Here is a 17,009-nt window from a genome sequence, read left to right as displayed (position 1 = left end):
GTGTCCTAGATTGTGTCTCCATTTTGAAGTTGATTCTCCTTGATCTTTAACATGACTGCTGTACTTTTTAGATTTTTTCTGCATGTTAAACATTGTATGACTCTCCACAAACAGGCAGTACTATATTACATATGAAAAGTAGCAAAGCTTGTTAAAGTAGTCTTGGAAATGTGATTTACACTACAACAAGCTGTAGAAAAGTATTTATTGCTTCCCTGCACTCTCAGCTATCCAACTGGTTTCACTCTACTACTTATTTTACATATACTACTCTTACTATTTTAATCTGCAAAATTCCCCTGGGATCTTATTCTGAAAAGATCATATTGACAGAAACCACAGTGAGGAATTCTCACAGCATTCACTAAAATACATTGAAGTGTTCTCACAAAATAGCTGCCAAAAGAGTGTGGCTTCTCAAATATGTTGATGCCATAATTTATTAAAACAAAGACAAATGTGGGTCATTTATTGAGTGCCAATATAACCAGACAGTTAACTGAATACTGCAAACCGTTGAATCATCTCAGCTATCAGTAAAATCAAAGTGTGCTCAGTATTTCCAAGTCGATGTCTGACCTCCTTCAGAATAGAATCATCATTTCACAGAATCACAAAACTACAGAATAGTTGACATTGGAAGGAACCTCTTCAGGTCACCTCATCCAACCCCCTCCGCCCAAGCAAGACCACCTAGAGCCCAGGACCATGTCCATATGGCTCCTGAATATCTCCGGGAATGGAGACTCCACAACTTCTCTGGGAAACCATCAGTATCTCCTGATGTTCAGAGGGAACCTCCCGTGGTTCAGTTTGTGCCCGTTGTCTCTGGACCTGTCAGTGGGCACCACTGAAAAGAGCCTGGCTCCCTCCTGTTTACACCCTCCCTTCAGGTATTTACATACATTAATAAGATCCCCCCTAAACCTTGCTTTCTCCAGGCTGAACAGTCTCAGCTCTCTCAGCCTTTCCTCATATGTGAGATGCTCCAGTCCCTTCATTACCTTTGTGGCCGTTCTCTGAACTCTCTCCAGTATGTCTATGTTTCTCCTGGCTCATGTTCAACCTGGTGTTCAACCAGGACCCCCAGATCCTTTCCTGCAAAGCTGCTTTTCTGTCAGCCAGCCCCCAGCATGTCCTGGTGCCTGGGGCTGTTCCTCTCCAGGTGCAGGACTTTGCACTTCCACTTGTTGAACTTCAGGACGTTCCTGTCAGCCCATTTCTCCGGCCTGCCCAGGTCTCTCGGGATGGCAGTATGATCCTCTGGTGTGTCAGCCACTCCTCCCACTGTTGTGTCATCAGCCAACTGGCTGAGGATACAGTTGCCCCTCATCCAGATCATGAATGAAGATGTTAAACAGGACTGGACCCACTATTGACCCCCTGGGGTACACTGCTAGTTCCTGGCCTCCAACTAGAGTTTGTGCCACTGATCGCCACCCTCTTGGGCCTGGCCATGCAGCCAGTTTTTAAACCACCTCACCCTCTGCTTATCCAGCCTATATGACAAGAGCTTGTCTCTGAGGATCTTATGGGAGATAGTGTCAAAGGCCTTAGAAAAGTCCAGGTAGACAACACCCACTACTCTCCTCTTGTCTACCAGGCAGTCATTTCATCATAGAAGTTTATCAAGTTGATCAAGTATGACTTCCCCTGGGTGAATCCATGCTGACTACTCCTGGTGATTTTCTTGTCATTCATTTGCATGGAAATGGTTTCCAGGATTAGCTGCTCTACCACCTTCCCAGGGATCAAGGTGAGGCTGACCGGCTTGTAGTTTCCTAGGTCCTCCTTCTTGCCCTTCTTGAAGATAGGAATGACATTTGCTTTCCTCCAGTCTTCAGGCACTTCTTCAAACCACCATGACTGACCAAAGATTATTGAGGATGGCCTCACAATGACATCTGCCAGCTCCCTCAGCACTCCTGGGTGCATCCCATCAGGGCCCATGCACATATAGTTTGCCTAATTATTCCCTGACCTGATCCTCTACCACCAAGGGTATATTTTCCTTGCTCTGGAAATCCCCTGGTCTCTGGGACCTGGGATTTCTAAAGGCTGGTCTTTTCAGTAAAGACTAAGGCAAAGGCGGCATTCGGTACCTCAGTCTTTTCCAAGTCCTGTGTAACCAGTTCCCCCATCTCATTCACAATGGGCTCACATTTTCCCTAGTCTTCCTTTTGTCACCTATATACTTATAGAAGACCTTCTTGTTGTCTTTGGCATCTCTAGCCAGATTCAATTCCATTTGGGCTTTAGCTTTCCTAACTTCATCCCTGAATGCTTGGACAACGTCTCTGTATTCCACCCAGGCTACCCATTCTTGCTTCCACCCTCTGTACGCTTCCTTGTTGTGTTTGAGTTTGGTGAGTACCTTCTTGTTCATCCACGCATGTCTCCTGGCATTTTTACATGGCTTCCTATTTGTTGGGTTGGACTACACTTGAGCTTGGAGGAGGCGATCCTTAAATATTAACCAGCTTTCTTGGACCTCTCTTCCCTCCAGGGCCTTATCCCATGCGACTCTTCCAAGCAGAACTTCTAAGAGGCCAAATTCTGCTCTCCTGAAGTCCAGGTTTGTGAGCTTGTTTTTTATTTTCCTATTATTTTTCCTATTTGAAGTCTTTCTGGTGGAGTTTATCAACCATTAGAATGGAAGGAGGGATCAGAAGGTCAACTGCCTGTGGCTTTCTCATTCTGATTAACAGGTTTATACACTTTATTTTTTAGTGTATATATAAACATTGAGGTCCAGCACATAAGCTTTCCAAATCCTATTTGTAGTGCTATGAAACAGATGGGCAGAAAAGCTGTTGCAAATATTCCTAAGTTGTTATGAACCAGGTGCAGTTTCTCAGCATGTACTTACTTAGCATTAAGGTTTAAAAAAACACCCTGATGAATTATTACCTTATTTGTCCAGAATACAAAAAGTGAAAGATGCCTGTCAGAAACCTCCTCCTTACAGCAGTGGTGGCAAGTTTGGGATAGGTTTTTTTGATCAAATAGATAAACCTGTACTTTGTGACTCAACAGGGAGACACAGCCAGCCAGTATAAAAATAAAGCAAGTACAATGCAACTTGGTACCTCAGTTGAATGAAACCAGTGCCTGCTACTACAGCTGACACAAGCTGAAAATCACGGAGAAAGAAAATGAAATGATTGCTTTACTTTAGAGAATTAAATGACAACTTGTGTAGAAATGTCCCCCAACTTTCTTCTTTTTTATTTACTTATTCATCAACACCCAGAAAGCCAGGTGTGTTAGCAGCAATAAGGGCTCAAAAAGACTTGTAAAAACATTTAAAAGCTGCTCCCCAAATGCGTTTGTTGTAACTTTGAAATCTCTTTTCAGAATTCAAGGTATTTCTTGATCCCATAGGATGAAGAAGGAAATTACTATGTAAGAAATATTTCTCAGAATCTCTCCTGTTCTACTGAAAATAAATACTTAGCAGTGCTTTGTATCCAGTAGGTTTCCACATGGTGGAAATCATCAATTTCTTATCACTTCTAAAGAACAAAGATGATCAGAAATGTTACTTTCTAGTAAGCATTGTATGATGCTACTACAACAAACCTAAACAGAGGGAAAATCTCTATGCAATAGCATAAAATTTCTGCAAGTACCTGTTTTGTACTCAGAATGTTTAGCAGTATCTTGATTTCTTTTGGATGTTTTCAGCTTTTTCTTGGGAGATAGCCCAAACTTTTGCTTTAGAAGGTAACCAAATCACATATCGACACTTTGGTGTTGTCACTTCATATAGAGCAGTCCAGCAATGTCTCCAGTTAGAACAAGTTCCATTTAACATGATTTAAGATTAAATATATGTCTCAAATAGATTCCACTAACCGTTTTCTATTTTTTTAATGTATATATTGTTCAATGAAAGGCAAAATTCAGTATCCAGAAATGTCTGCTGTCAGGAGCTCAGCTGCTTCCAGAGACATGCTAACCTAATTATCTCATGTCCAACAATTGCATCTATGAGTTTTCCTAAATAGCTTCATAATATTTATCTTTGTAAAAGAATTAATTAGACGTGCACTAAGTGTTAATGTTTTCCCCTTCTATGTCCTTCTAGGGTGCCACACCCTTCCAGGGTGCCACATTTGTATGTATCAGAAATGTGATTCTTCCCAGATACAAAGTGATGATACCACGAAGATGAGGACCAATTGCCCCATATCCCTTATAAAAAAAACATTTATACTGAAAAATTGATCATACAAATGAATTCTAATTTTGAACTGCTGCTCTTAATTTACAGCAAACTAAAAATAATGGCTGGATAAATCTATATGCACATTTAATTTCCTGCCTGGATTGAAATGTTATTTAAAGTGAAAATCAGAAGAGTATTTACTGAAGTTGATACTTCTTTTCCATTTTCTAAATGCCTTTTATTAGTATTGATTTGGCCAAAAGTTTGGTATGTCAGAACAGATGAATTCACCCATTTTTAATCACTTTGATCTTTAGGCTTCTTACACAAGATCTGTTAATTTCAATTCCATTTTTAGTTGAGCCTTTGTTGATGATTTCATTAATAGTTTCTTGAAAGTGAGGGAATGGATATTCCCACATGTGAATCAAGAAATCTTCACCCTTCTTTAATCCAACTCCAGTAAAGAGAAGAAAATTCTGCCTAAAACAAGAACTGGGTTTCTCCTTGACAAAAATCCCCATAATTTTCAAGAGCTTCTGAAAGCTGTTTGGATTACAAACACACAATCTAGCGAAAATTGCCAGTCCAGTTTTACACTTAATAATACGTTAGTTAAACAGTGGAAGATAAAAAATGCTACCTTCTTTCCTCTGTGGATTTAGTTTATTGCAAGGGTGAACCAGATCTGACAACAGCATGCTAAGAATACCTTGCTGGCCTTCCCAAGGGCAATGCAACAGACTTGGGTTACCTAGAAGATATGCACGATGCCCTTCCACAGCTGAAACACCTGGACTAGAGGAGGGAAAGCAGGAAAGGGAGGGAATTTGGGCATTATCCTCCTTAACTGGAATAATGACTAATCAGAATGCATAACACATCAATGCAGTATGTTTCCCTACGGAGAATATGCTTGCAATGTCCAGTTACTTGTATTTGGGCCTGTATTCAGAGTTTTTCCAAACATTCCCTGACCACTTCCACTTGCATAGTCTCTCTTAAACTCCAAAGTTACATGTGGCAGGTTAGAAGGCATGAAGAAGAGAAACGAAGCTGACTAAATCACACAACGCTTGCTAAAATCATTTTCTCTCTGTACTTTGCTTCTATGTTAAAGCCAATAGGACTGACTGTCACAAGTCCATGAGACTAGCAATTTAGAGCAGCTAATGGGATGGTCAATGTCACCATGCAAGCTGCTATAGGAGCAGCTATTGCAATGTCTTATTTACCCAACCAGCGCTCTGAAGCCCTCTGCAGTCATTGATAAGAATAAGGCATTCATCTTGCTTCAGAAAGATACTGTGAATACACATCGCTGTTGCAAAGCACTGCACCCATGCACACATGCACGCACATGAAAAGCAGGCCTAGCTTGTCTTTTAGTGGGCATATCAAACAATTAAAACACATTCCATAGAGGTTATTTTAGGGACACGATTCTATTTTTTTCACTAAAAAACTAGAATTCACAGGGAACAAAATTTATAAATGGTTTACAAAACTGTGCTGATCATGGCTGCAGTATCTGATCTCTATTTAAGAGGGTCAAACATTTACTGACTTTTTTTTTTTTGCATTTGATTATACTGAGAATATCTGAATAAATACAAGGCATTAGTCTCTCAGTGAGCTGAGAACCAGAGCAGCCAGGTTTCTGTTCACTGATGTTATTTTAAGAAAGCCTAATATTAGACTTGAGGTTTCATCGGGCGTTCATTTGTATTATGTTGTTAAAATTTTCACACTCTAAAAATAGTTTCTGGCTTTTAGTAGAACACAATATAATTTTTACCTCTGCTTCATCTCTATTTCCTTAATAACCAAAATTACACTTCAGTTCTAAGTTATGCAAATGCCTGAAGGATTTACATGATTTACATTGCAAGCATCCTTGTTGTAAATTTCCTAAATTGTGGCCGCTGATGTGATCAGGTTCTCTAGGAAAAGACTTGTTCACCTTGTGGATTATATTAACATAATCTCAAACTTTTGAAAACTCTGACCCTATGTAGCTGCATAAGCATTTCACATATTCAGACAGAGGTTTGCTGCTTCAGACTGATTTAACCCAAGCCACTGAGAGATAAACATTCAGAGCATTAACTGAACAGCTCCAGGCTGCAATGGGGAGGAATCATAAGGGACTGTTTGTCTCAGATGACATTTAATTATAATGAGCAGAATCCAGGTTACTGGCAGAATATATCTGCATGTGTGTTACTGAATGAAATGTATCGAACAGGGAAAAACAGGGTTAAAGAACATTCAGAATTTTGCATAATGTCACAGAAACAAAAATCTTGAATTGACACTTAAATTTCTCCTCTTACAACTAGTTATTCATGTAAAATATTGAGACAGCAAATCAGGATGTAATTCATAAACCCAGTTCCTTTTCCCCCACTGTACAGTTTTGGAGCTTTCAGAGGAATTGATCTTGATTGCCAACAACAGAATCAGAAATTCTGAAGTGAAGCACAGACTAAAGCATTTACATCTTGTGCTTCTTCATGTTCATCCAGTATGTATAATACGAAGTGACATTGTGAGCCAGAAAAGAAGCTTCTTTCACCTTCTGCCCCACCACGATTATATCCCCAGGTGCCCTGCTGAGTCACTCTGCTTCCAGATCTACGTAGGCAGAGCCTCAGACCGTGCCCCAGGGCAGGCAGCATCCTCCTCCTCTGATTCCAGTCTTCTCTTTTTCCCTTTCCTTTGCATTTGAAGTTTCTTTCTACAGCCCCATCCTCAAACTCAGGCCCAATACTTTGATATCACAGTTTGTAAATCTTTTAAGAGGCTTTCCTCAATCCCTGTCAGAAAAATGTTAGATGGCTCACACCTCTTGAGTGCCAGCCAGAACCATGCTTTTTGTTTCAACAGCAGCTGTAAAACTAGAAAAGGGCATGTTCCTTAAATCTGATAACTGGCATGACATATATCATGACAGTCAATGGCTGTTGAAGTAAAAGCATAAGAAAGTAATCAATTTTCTATGTTCAAAGAGGGATAAAAAGATTTTTATCATGGTATTATAAAACAAATATAAGCTGTTCCATGAAGGGAGGGGGAGGGGCCCACCCATTTTAAAGTAAATGCAGACTATACAATATTAATTACCTCTAATAATTGTCAAGGATTAGTAACATTAGTGAAAAGTTATTGTACTGAATTGTATTACAGAGTACAGTTGTTGATTTCTTTTTAATATTTGATGTCTGAAAACATAATCTTGCAGTTAAGAGCTATGATTTTCTCACATTGCCTAGCAACCTGTGCAAATATAGAACTGCAGATGCAAAACTACTGACCTTTCTTTCATGCCTGCTTTCCAGTGCTTATTATTTCTATCCAACCCAGCAAAAAAATAAAACCAAAAAAGAGATTTCAAACACTGAACTCTTCTGTATATACTTAGCATTTCAGATAATAAAATCATGACAATACCTTTGCTTAACAGAAACGGAGAAACTGTTTTATTTACCTGAGCTTAAAATATTACATACTGGATACCGTCTCACAGATCTTTCAACACATACAGAATGGTTACTCACCCTACAATAGCTGCGGCTCTTAGGAGGAGTCGTCCATGCAGGTTCCTTTCCTAGTGCACATGTACAGCGTCTGGGGGGATTTTTTTAGACCAACAATATCCACTGAATCTACTCCTGCATTTAAGTATACCTGCATTCAGCCTACGGGGGTGGGTTAAGCTACTCATTTCTTTTCTTGGTAAAGAAGTAGTATTATTCAGCAAATGGAAAGAAGAGGACATTCAAAACATAAGAGCACGTTGAAGGAAGCCAAGGTAATAGCCTACACAGCTTCTTCCCATAGTGCCAAAATACAACTTCCCTGACTACATGGCAATACGTATGAGGCAGCACATACAGAGATGGAGTTGAGAGAGAGACCTTTTACCGCTTTAGTGGGAAGGCTGAACAATGACATCTGTCACAGAAGACTAAACAAGCAGCAATTAACAGCACTGCAATAGGCCTCAGAGAACTGGGAGAAGTAAGATGAAGTAAGATGAGAAGTAAGATGTGGATGGTAGCTACAAAATGCCAAAGACCTAGGTTCCAAACCTGGAACTGGAAGTGAGGTTACGCCCAATCCCCGTACTTTCAAGGCATACCACTTTGTTCAGTTCGAAAGGGCAGGCCTTACAGAGAAGCCTGGGTAACCACTACTGGCAGCGTAGTGTGGTATTCTCAGCCAGGACTGAGAACACCGTATTTCTCAAGTTTGTTTCTCTAGGAAGACAAGGCCATTCAAACAAAACTCAAAGGCCTAGGACAATTTGTACTCAAACATTTGGTGCCTTCCCAACTTGGGGTTCTCTAGTCCTTTTTCATTTTGTTTAGAAGTTTATCTTCCATATTTTGTGGAAATACAGGCCCATCATTTTGTCTGGGTCCCATGAGAGATTCCCAATGTTAGACAGCTAGCATTTGCTTTGCATGGTTTGCTGCTGTTTCCCCAGATTAGCCCTTTTTCTGATCCTTTATTTCCCGACTCCAAAGAAGATCTTCTGATTTGATTTCCCACCGGTGTCCAGATTGCACACATTAATATATAAGATTCCCAGTGGGCAACAGGCTTCCTCACTTTGCAGAAATATATACCCAAGATGCATATCGAGAAGTTAACACTTCAGGAATGGAAGGGAAGAGCAAAGTGGGAAATGAGAGAAGGAACACATGGGCCCCAAGTATGGCTACGTATAAAACATACATACACATTAATGCTAAAGATTAATTCCTCTTAATGTCAGCAAATAGTCAAATGCATATTTTTCTAAAGCATAAGCATATTTAGAAATATCACTTCATCGCTGCTGCCAGGTGTGGATTTATTCTATGGATAAAGATCTATACTTCAGAGAAGTATTGTGAAGATTAGTTGGGGTTTATAGTAGCTTTTGAGCAATGTGCTTACTTTGCTGGTATTTGTTTATTACTTTGTAGCTTTCAGTCACCATGGCTGTTAATGCTATTTTTAATATGAACTAATGAAAATTTTTAATAGGGAAGACAGGGGATAAACTTCTTTTGCCTTGATAGGGGGGCCTGGTATAAGCATGCAGGAGGAGTTAGGCTGCAATCAACCTAGGAGGTGGAAATACCTCCTTAAACTAAAACATAAGAACATGGATGCAATGAGATACTTCCCTTCTTCTTGTCACAGATAGAAGTAGATAGCCGTAGAAAAATAGAACAAATCTTAAAACGTTAAAAAAAAACAATCAGCACAGCATTTGTAAATATCCCAGAATGTAAACGCACACACAAAGCTTATGTCAACACATTCCCTCTGAATTTATTCCAATCCAATTTGCTTAGCCATGTCCCTCCAAAGAGTCATCTGCAAAGCAGTCTAACACCATATTGAAACTACATGGTGGTTTGGGTTAGGAGCCAGTCCTATAAAAATTCTCAAAATCCTTATAATAATTTGGCTCAAGTTTTAGATGTGCTTTTAGCCCTAAAATGGATTTAACAATCCATAGCAGGAGATAGTACACGTTACTAGTATTTGGTGCAAGCTCAAACTCATGTATCTCACAACTCCTTCAGTTGCCCTTGCCAGCAATCCCTATATTTGTGACATTGGTTTCATGCCAATTTTCAGTGTGTAGAGTTTTATGAGCAAAGGTTTTCAGGAGCATATAGAGATTAAACCCATCATTCCACTATCCTACTGAACAGGGGAACTATTCTTAAGTTTTGTTTTATTTCCCTCCTAGAGCACATTGAAATATTCTGCGTAAGTATGGCATAAATTAAGTGAAACTAACAAAATGTTTCATACTTATAATTAGCTTGCAAAGAATAAAATTTACTTCGTAAATATGGAAGGTCACTATAGGTTTCTGCTGTCCTTACTGTCATAAACTAAGAAAGCTCTTCAAGACACTAGAGAGAGCAACTGAAATTTTGGTCATAATTCACACTATTTGTCTAAAAATATCAATTCTTAGAAGTCCTAAACTGCAGGATCCTCCTTTTTTGCCTCGTGCATTTTGCTTGCTAATAAGCTGACAGGTCTTTTCAAGCCACACTTTTTGGCAGAGAACAGTATAAGAGGTAAATTACCTTAAGGATAGAGGTCAGAATTTAGGTAGACAGCGTGTTGTAGTTGTCCTCTGTGAAGTATACCTGTTCTGTTACCTTTTCTTACTCAGTTTGATTTGTTCTTGAAAGTCTTAGTCAGGCAAAAATCTTCCAAGACTTCAGAATTATCAGAAGTGAAATAACCAACCACTAGAGTGAGTAGCCATGTAATCTGAATAGTGTAAAGGAACAAGAAAAAAAAAAATTATGTTTATTTATTTTATTATTTTAGCTTGTAAATTCATAGAAGATCAGTCTATAAAATACAAAGTAGAAGTCTTACATAAAATGTATTAATATTTTAATGAATACTTGCATTGTCTAGAAAACCGTTTTCTTCAGGAAGCATGACGACAGAAAAATCAGGAAAAACAGAACATACTGTATTATAAAAGTAAGATTCATCAAGACACAGAAATCAATAAATTAGATTGCTCTCTATTTTGCTAAATTTAAAGATCTATCCTTTAAAATTCCATGTTAGGTTTTTTTGGTTGTTTGTTTTCTTATACACACAACACATGATTTAAATCAAGTAAAAGAAGTTTTACATAATTTTGGGCGTTACATGAATCATTGCTTCCTTTAGACAAATTGTGACCCTATGTGTGAAATATTACCTATCTCAGCTCATTCTTTCCCGTTAGTTTCATATTTTAGAAGTTATTTCAAGTCACATTAATCACTGTCATCATCACTACAGTATGAAACAGAACAGAGTTTAGTCCTCTCTACTTTTCTTTTTAGGTAACTGGAGATGTTCAACACCTCAGAAAGTCAAGGCATTTGTATCTAAAAACATCACTAAAAGAAGTAATAGAGAATAAAAATGAGTAGGAGGAGAGAAAAAAAGAATTCTAATTTTGCCAATGTTTCTTTCTTTTAAATTAAGTACTTTAAAACATTTTGACAAGTATGTATGAATAGTTCTATTATTTTGTAGAACAAATTTTATTAATATTATTCAGTTTTATTTTATGCATACAACTCCAAGCTTATTAGCTAAGTACAGTTTATTATAATTAGCAAAATACAGTTAGTACTTGAATTCTTAAATTAAAGGTGTTTGAGTTTCTGAATATTGGACCCTGGTTTTGAAAATGACTTCTTTAAAGTGTAAATGTATCCAGAGCTTCTGAGCAAGCCAGCTTCAGCCTTCACATCCTCATTCATACACCAACAGTGCAATATAGCACCATATGATACAAGCATTACCATGCAAGTTAAAAGCAAGTATGTTAATTTTTTTTGCATAGAAGTGAGACTGCCACACTATTTCATGCAAATTGTCAGATTCCCATTGTTTGAATAACTGTTTAACTGGTAATTGCTAAAAGCAGCTACAAGAAGATTGTTTGAACAGATATATAGAAAGCAAGGCAAAGGTGCCTGTTATAGACCAAAAATAATCTCATCACATTTTTTAAATTTATTTTTCCTATGCTATTTCATAAACAAAGTTTTAAATCATACTGGTTAATTTTCACACCTTAGCTCTGTTTTAAACATGCTTATTGAAAATAAGCAAGTAAAGATCCTACAACGTTTTGTATACAACCAATGCAATCATTAAGTTTTGCATGTTTAAGTCTTATGTGATTTTCTGAAGATAGATCGGCAATAGGAACAGAAAAGTTCCTATTTCTGGACTATGTTTTGGGTTTTTTTTTTTTTCCATAACAACTGATCTATACTTGTGACATACATACTTCTTTGAAATGTCAAACATTAACAGCTTACCTTTTTATAGTGCCTGTGGTCCCTAGTCGATAAAAGATTTTTATAGATATGCATATATGCAGGATTACTTCTACCACCATTTCAACTATTTTCGGTATATGGTCACTCTTTAACAACCTCTAGCCTACAGTAACGTAAAATAGGAACTTCCTCAATCATGTCTCCTGGCAAATACATATCCAGCTAAAATCCAAATAGAAAGGAGACAGAGGATAGCAAACTTGCTTTGCCAAAATGTAAAGAGTAAGGTGTACAGTCTAATACTTCACTACAAGGGAGAAACATCTGTACTGAGTGCTACTTCTAAATCATGCATTATGGGTCTTCCGAACAGCAGAATACCCACCCTTGATCCATCACAGAGTGCTGATGAACAAATGACTGACAGTACTTCACAGGGAAGCAAACACTTTCTTTGTACATTTCTGCATTGCCTGTGAGCATTTGACAGATTCAAAAGGCTGGGAAAGAGGTGAGATCATGGGCAATGATAGCACGTCTTTTAAATGTTGTTTCTTCCCTACCTCTGCTAACTTTATGGGCTTCCAAAACAGTGTAGAGAGTGAATGTTAATTTTCTATAAGGAAGGTCGAAGTATCTCCTTTTTTGCCATTAACATTTAATGAAAGTTGCCAGGAAGACTAAAAAAAAAAAATGTTATCGCATTTAAGAAAAAACCTTTATTGACAGAAGATGTTCAGCAGCTGGCCACAAAATACTCTGGAAAGAGAGATGAAAAACCTTATGTTTTATCTGCTGGTAGAGCTCTTGGTGATGAACTATATTATAGAAGCCTTTGCCAATATATGTCAAACAACCTCATTCCACTCTTGCTTTGTTAGTCACAGATATAACAGAGTACCACGTCTGTTACACGTCTCTCAAGAATCCATTTTTTTGGATAAACAGAATAGTAACAACGCTGCCAGTTATCTGTCTTTCAGCAATCATATGCTTGCTTTTCATGGTTAGTGATAATGAAGGAACATCTATGGAAAGAAAAGTTGGTTTATGTTTCTTTGGTTTATATCAAGAACAAAATTCAATATCCTGTATGTCAAGACAACTGGCTTTACTCTCTCCAACTATTTGCTGCTGCTCTGTGATACTGCATACTCAAGTTACATCAATTTATGCACAGCAAGCAATTAAATAAGGAAAACCACAATGCATTGGACTAATCTTAAAGGAATTGAATAGCAGTCCTAGTTTTAATTTGATCTGCACACTTCAGTTCCTTTTACTCTGGAAAAATATAGAAGCATCTACAAATTTTAAAAGCAATTCTTTTCTTCCTAGATAGCCATTTTATACATCACTAATATTTTTCAGGAGCAACCAATGATAATGGTTAGGAAGTGATAAAATTTTTAAAGAACTGCTCTTTTAAAAGTATTGAAGCACTGATTTTCCAAAAGTTAGGTTTCTTTAAGAATTCCATCCTTTTGAAATGCTAAGGGATTCCATTACAGATTATCAAATCCAAGCAATTAGCCCAGTTCGTATCTTACCACACTATTTTTTTATAAGTAACTAAACATATTTTTTATTTCTTGTTTAAATTACATTTGAAGACTTAGTCATTGGCTCTAAAAAACTTCTTTTTTTAAAATCAAAACATCTAAAATAGTATTTTATTAGCATTTATATCTTATAATGAGATAATAAATGTTAGCAATCAAAATCTGGAGAGCTGCCTTGTTTTGCTATTTTCAGTGATATTCTGCATCATACCCATACACTAGACAAAACAGTTAGATGATATGTCATCTAGAATTTTTCAGTTGAATAAGGATATTCAAAAAGGCATACGATTTTTAGAAGAGCTTTCCTGAAAAATTTCATCTCTTCTGTCAATATTTTCACTCTGGGTAGATTCATTTGGCTTTTGGAGAAAATTCAGTTACCTCTACTACTCAAATCAAAACACAACTGCACACATACTGCCTCATTTCCTCTCCTGGGAAACATATACATTAAAGGTATTAGTCACATTTTTAATGCATTATTGGAAAAGTCTCAAGTATTTTAGCAATAAAGATAATGTAATTTATGTAAAACTTCTATATTACTGAGATACCACAAACTAATAAGCAATGGTTTAGTCTGGCTGTTGAAGCGTGTCAGAGTCCAAGTCCAATATGGAAATCTCAAACATTAAATATTGTTTCAGATCTGCATCTCCAGATGTGTCCACATCAAATTACTCTAATGACATATCATGTAAAAATTTTGCGCAGTCTTTCCAAGTTTCCTAGGCGTGTTTTTGCTTTGACGTTCCTGAAGACCATGTTTCTTACCATACTCCCAAGGAACAACAGTTGAGGCTCTGCTGCAGACCCCACTGAGAAAAGTTTTGTGCAGCACATGGTTAGAACTGCTTCCTGGTAAGCCAAATTAAGTAAAAACCAAACCAAACAGTAATCTGTTTCTAATCTTCACACAGTCATACAGTGATGCAAGCTCACTCTCCCCATTATCTGAGATGGAAGTAAGGAAATCTTGTCTACAAGTTGTAGAGCTGGAACATCAAAAAAAAGTCATATTGACTTCAGCTTACCCCACCCTGTGATACACGGTACCGTGACTATAGCGTGGAAGCAAGAATCAGAAAACAGAAAAGCACATTTGCAGGATTATTAATGTTCACCCCTTTTGTGGGAAGATTCCACCTCTTTACTAAGGTCTGAGAGCTCAGAGAAAACCTGTCTTTCCTTCTCTTTCTTCACTTTGGTGATCATGAGTACTTCGCCACAAATGTCTAGGTACCAGCCTCTGGTGCCAGCCAGCTTAAGGTAATTCCCATCTTTCACTGATACAGGTCTTCAAGTCTCTAACAGAGGTAACTTAGAAGTCTGAGGTTTATAACATGATTCATATAACATCTCCCTTGAGCCAGAACAGAGGGACAAAAAAAAGAAATCTTTTCCTCAGACAGCCAGGTTTTTTTAAGACCTACTGTTCATTGCAATAAACCACATTTTAGTTAATAAATAGAAAAAATATGAAAGGATTTTTGGGACAAAGATGTCTTTTTTGTCCCCCTATTCTGGATAAGGTGGCAAGGGTGTTAAAGAAAAACAAATAATAAAAATAATGTTAATATTAAACTTAACTTTCAAACAAAGAAGAATGAAGAAGAGTGAAAAAATAAATATCTACTTCAGAGCATATATCTTTTAAAATGTATTATTCTAACAAAGAATACTGGAATCAAAACACCAACTATGTGGTTAAAACATACACAGCATGAGTGTGTGTGAATGCATGTATACATGTACACTCTTCATTTTATGAAGATCTCAGTCTTAAAAGTACAGGTGATGTGGATATACATGACAACATTTCGGACTTAATACATCATAAATATACTACTGTTTGTTTAATGTGCAAAAGTTTTATTGCTTATGATGGCTACAGTGTTGAATATTGTGCTTACGTAACTCCTCAGTGATAAAATGTCCTGTATTGCACCTATTTTATTACATTTTTTTCTTAGCTACAGTACTGAAAACAATGAGATTTTATCAAGTATCAAGTTCTTAACACCAAATTTGTAAAGCTTGAATGAATAAAATCCTAATGGAATAGTTAACGTCATCTGCATATTCATGTATGCAACATATTTAGGTAATTTCCAATTTTTCTTTTCCTGTCTTATATGTTTAATCTCTACTCCCTTTACAATAGTATTTTACTTTCTCACTCCTACTTTCTTTTCACCCACAATTACCCACAGAGACTTCAATGATGTTTTAAAGTCAACACCAGATAAACAGCATTTTATTATGCTTCACAGCATAATGAAAAGAGGTTTGTTTATTGTATTCACTTTCAATTTAAGGATGCTTACAAATCACTTCTTGAAACTTTAGTACTTCCCTATTGTGGCAAATTTTGCTAGAAGATACCTGAACTCTGTACCTATAAAAGTCAAGATTTACAATTAAAATCCAAAACTTGGGCTAAATATAAAAAAAAAAAAAAACCAAGGTCAGAGCTTATATCCTACACCAACGCTCTGGATAGTGAAATATACTACTTGTTTTTGCTAGATCTGTTTAAGTAAATAAAAGTTGTATAAGTAAGGAAAAGGTATTCTGAGGAGTTCTAACACCATGTTAGCTCAATGGGGCTACAAAGAACCAGGCAACTTCTTACCCTTTGATATTAAAGGGGTGGTGACATTTTGTGAGAGCTAAAATACTTGAGTTTGAGATGAAGAATGCCAGAGAATCCAGCCCCAAGTTACACGGGAGAACCAACTAGAAGTCTGCACAACTTTTAAAGTTGTATAAGGAAAAGGAGATTTCTTGAGAACTTTGGTTCCATATCACAGAAATAGAAATGAGGGCAAAAGACTCTCTATCTGCATAAATGAAAGTTAACTTCACTGACACAAAAAATGTATAGCAAAGTAGTTTTGTTTAATTTTTTTTTTTTTAAAGAGCTGAAGAAAGGTAAAAATAGTTTAAGCTATTTCTTATGTATAAGTGAACATGCTAAACAGCACAAACATACTTAGAGGCTTGTGGCCCACCAAAGAAGAGAGGGTAAGGTGCTCTCCTTAACTTTTAATTTGTATTTCTGTGAAAATGTGGAGACTATTTCTTTGAGTCTGGAAATCTTAGGCATGGGTCTGCAAAGATATATTTTGTGATGGGAAGGACAGAAGAAATGTACAAAAAGCCATGTTTATTTTTTGTTAAAAAATAAAAACATTTAATTAAGGCAGGACCAAAATTAAATCAAAACAAAGACGTATTCAGATTTGTGAATATTCTCCCCCGTTCCATGCCAAGCTCCAATCCTGGCAATGCTACTCTGGAAGGAGCCTGCAACAATTACATATGGCGTTAGTGACATGAATAGGGCACAAGGCAATATTATATAGTTAATCTAGCCAAAGAGAAAGGCAGAGTTTGAGTGATATGTCAAATATTGCTACAGCTGATAGTGCAAAGAAATTCACCTAA

Source organism: Aquila chrysaetos, chromosome 18 (genome assembly GCF_900496995.4).
Source record: "Aquila chrysaetos chrysaetos chromosome 18, bAquChr1.4, whole genome shotgun sequence".
Classification (NCBI taxonomy): Eukaryota; Metazoa; Chordata; class Aves; order Accipitriformes; family Accipitridae; genus Aquila; species Aquila chrysaetos.
This window is presented reverse-complemented; position numbering follows the sequence as displayed.